This window comes from Notothenia coriiceps, unplaced genomic scaffold (assembly GCF_000735185.1).
Source record: "Notothenia coriiceps isolate Sejong01 unplaced genomic scaffold, NC01 NC01_scaffold00008656, whole genome shotgun sequence".
NCBI classification, from domain to species: Eukaryota; Metazoa; Chordata; class Actinopteri; order Perciformes; family Nototheniidae; genus Notothenia; species Notothenia coriiceps.
Genome location: NW_011341357.1, coordinates 1 through 2,896, shown reverse-complemented (window position 1 = coordinate 2,896; position 2,896 = coordinate 1). Strand labels below are relative to the sequence as shown.

Below are 2,896 nucleotides of genomic sequence, written 5' to 3'. Positions count from 1 at the left end.
TAGGTGACAATGGGGGAGTCCAGCATAAAGGGGTCAGGTCTCAGGAGACCAGGAGGAACAGGACGTAGACGCAAAGCAGGTCATCTCAAGGAACTTATAAGTGGACAACAGACTCTCCCCATTCTCTTCTGATGACAACATGTTAAATGAAATGTTGGTGTCCTTAAATGCTTGTTATAGTTTCCCGGTTCTGGCTGTCTAAGGAGCACATGAGTTGATTTTTGCTCTTTCCATCTACATTGCCCTGATGAAATCCAAGGGCCCTTATTTCTGTCAGGCTTGCCATCGTTTCCTGGTTCTGGCTGTCCATGGAGCACATGAGTAGATTTTTCCTCTTTCCATCCATATTGTCCTGTTGAAATCCAAGGGCCCTTATGTCAGTATTGAGCGATTGTCTGATGAACAGTCTGGCAACAGTCAAGAGCTTGTTTGATCTCTTGGAACTTCAGATTCCCTGGTAGTACTTTCCAGTTTCTCTCATCAACACGGCGTAAGGAACTATGTGAATTTGGGCAACTCATTTTTCAAAGGATTTCCTTGCCATTTAATATTGAAATGGATGGCGTTGAATCATGCACGTTACCCGTCAGATCACCAGCAAGAACCAAATGAATACACTACGAAAGATATGCCCCGTGTGAGGCTCGAACTCACGACCTTCAGATTATGAGACTGACGCGCTGCCTACTGCGCCAACGAGGCCCAAAAGGAACATTCCGTTAGGTGACAATGGGGGAGTCCAGCATAAAGGGGTCAGGTCTCAGGAGACCAGGAGCAACAGGACGTAGACGCAAAGCAGGTCATCTCAAGGAACTTATAAGTGGACAACAGACTCTCCCCATTCTCTTCTGATGACAACATGTTAAATGAAATGTTGGTGTCCTTAAATGCTTGTTATAGTTTCCCGGTTCTGGCTGTCTAAGGAGCACATGAGTTGATTTTTGCTCTTTTCCATCTACATTGCCCTGATGAAATCCAAGGGCCCTTATTTCTGTCAGGCTTGCCATCGTTTCCTGGTTCTGGCTGTCCATGGAGCACATGAGTAGATTTTTCCTCTTTCCATCCATATTGTCCTGTTGAAATCCAAGGGCCCTTATGTCAGTATTGAGCGATTGTCTGATGAACAGTCTGTCAACAGTCAACAGCTTGTTTGATCTCTTGGAACTTCAGATTCCCTGGTAGTACTTTCCAGTTTCTCTCATCAACACGGCGTAAGGAACTATGTGAATTTGGGCTACTCATTAGAACTTAAAGGAAGTGCATTGGCCGGGAATCGAACCCGGGCCTCCCGCGTGGCAGGCGAGAATTCTACCACTGAACCACCAATGCTTACCTTGAGGTCTTCTTACCACTCCGAAAATAAAATCAGGCGGGACTTCAATTCCCAGGCGAGGCAAGCGCAATTTTTGGAAAGGGCCTTTATTCCTGCCAATGTTGAATACCTGCCTCACTTGAGGAAGGCTGTTGTTTATGTGCTAAAAGATTTTGCATTCAAGATCGGAAGAGACATTTCACAGGATTTCCTTGCCATTTAATACTGAAATGGATGGCGTTGAATCATGCACGTTACCCGCCGGATCAGAAATGAATACACTACAAAAAGATATGCCCAGTGTGAGGCTCGAACTCACGACCTTCAGATTATGAGACTGACGCGCTGCCTACTGCGCCAACGAGGCCCAAAAGCAACATTCCGTTAGGTGACAATGGGGGAGTCCAGCATAAAGGGGTCAAGCCAAGACCTGTTCTAGAGGTCTAAAGGTCGACACGTCAAACGCAGATGAGCTCACGCAGGGAAGAAAAGTAATCGTCCGTAGCATAGAGCAAGAAGGGGAATCAAAGAGTCTGGCCGAGAGAGCAATTTGTTTTCATTTACAAGATGTGCATTGGCAAGGAGTGGAATTATATGGGCGGAGTCAGGAGGGTTGAACATCTCCTCGTTAGTATAGTGGTCAGTATCCCCGCCTGTCACGCGGGAGACCGGGGTTCAATTCCCCGACGGGGAGTGTATGCGCTTTTTTGTTGATGTGGTTAACAGCCATGCAGTACAGACATTCAGAAAAAGAATGCCCCTGAACCACCTATAATGGAGAATATATTTTTGGACAACTGTAAACACTGTCTGTCGAGACCAGGAGGAACAGGGCGCAAACGCAAAGCAGGACATCTAAAGGAACTTATAAGTGGACGACCGAATGTTGGTGTCCATAAAGGCTTGCCATAGTTTCCTGGTTCTGGCTGTCCATGGAGCACACTAGTAGATTTTTCCTCTTTCCATCCATATTGCCCTGATGAAATCCAAGGGCCCTTATTTCTGTCAGTAGTGAACAGCTTGTTTGATGAACAGTCTATCAACAGTCAACAGCTTGTTTGATCCCTTGGAGCTTCAGATTCCCAGGTAGTACTTTCCAGTTTCTCTCATCAACACGGCGTAAAGAACTATGTGAATTTGGGCAACTCATTTTTCAAAGGATTTCCTTGCCATTTAATATTGAAATGGATGGCGTTGAATCATGCACGTTACCCGTCAGATCACCAGCAAGAACCAAATGAATACACTACGAAAGATATGCCCCGTGTGAGGCTCGAACTCACGACCTTCAGATTATGAGACTGACGCGCTGCCTACTCGCCAACGAGGCACAAAAGGAACATTCCGTTGGGTGACAATGGGGGAGTCCAGCATAAAGGGATCAGGTCTCAGGAGACCAGGAGGAACAGGACGTAGACGCAAAGCAGGTCATCTCAAGGAACTTATAAGTGGACAACAGACTCTCCCCATTCTCTTCTGATGACAACATGTTAAATGAAATGTTGGTGTCCTTAAAGGCTTGTTATAGTTTCCCGGTTCTGGCTGTCTAAGGGGCACATGAGTTGATTTTTGCTCTTTCCATCT

General features: G+C 46.1%; 5 non-coding genes across 5 annotated transcripts; 1 reads left to right on the top strand and 4 right to left on the bottom strand.

The window, feature by feature from the left end:
• Positions 1-629: 629 nt before the first annotated feature.
• On the bottom strand, positions 630-702 carry trnam-cau (transfer RNA methionine (anticodon CAU)). The gene has a single exon. It is a non-coding gene; the product is annotated as a tRNA-Met (tRNA).
• Positions 703-1,258: 556 nt separating this feature from the next.
• Positions 1,259-1,329, bottom strand: trnag-gcc (transfer RNA glycine (anticodon GCC)). The gene has a single exon. It is a non-coding gene; the product is annotated as a tRNA-Gly (tRNA).
• Positions 1,330-1,606: 277 nt separating this feature from the next.
• On the bottom strand, positions 1,607-1,679 carry trnam-cau (transfer RNA methionine (anticodon CAU)). Its single transcript has one exon. It is a non-coding gene; the product is annotated as a tRNA-Met (tRNA).
• A 255-nt stretch (positions 1,680-1,934) lies between these two features.
• On the top strand, positions 1,935-2,006 carry trnad-guc (transfer RNA aspartic acid (anticodon GUC)). Its single transcript has one exon. It is a non-coding gene; the product is annotated as a tRNA-Asp (tRNA).
• A 564-nt stretch (positions 2,007-2,570) lies between these two features.
• On the bottom strand, positions 2,571-2,642 carry trnam-cau (transfer RNA methionine (anticodon CAU)). The gene has a single exon. It is a non-coding gene; the product is annotated as a tRNA-Met (tRNA).
• Between the last annotated feature and the right edge of the window lie 254 nt (positions 2,643-2,896).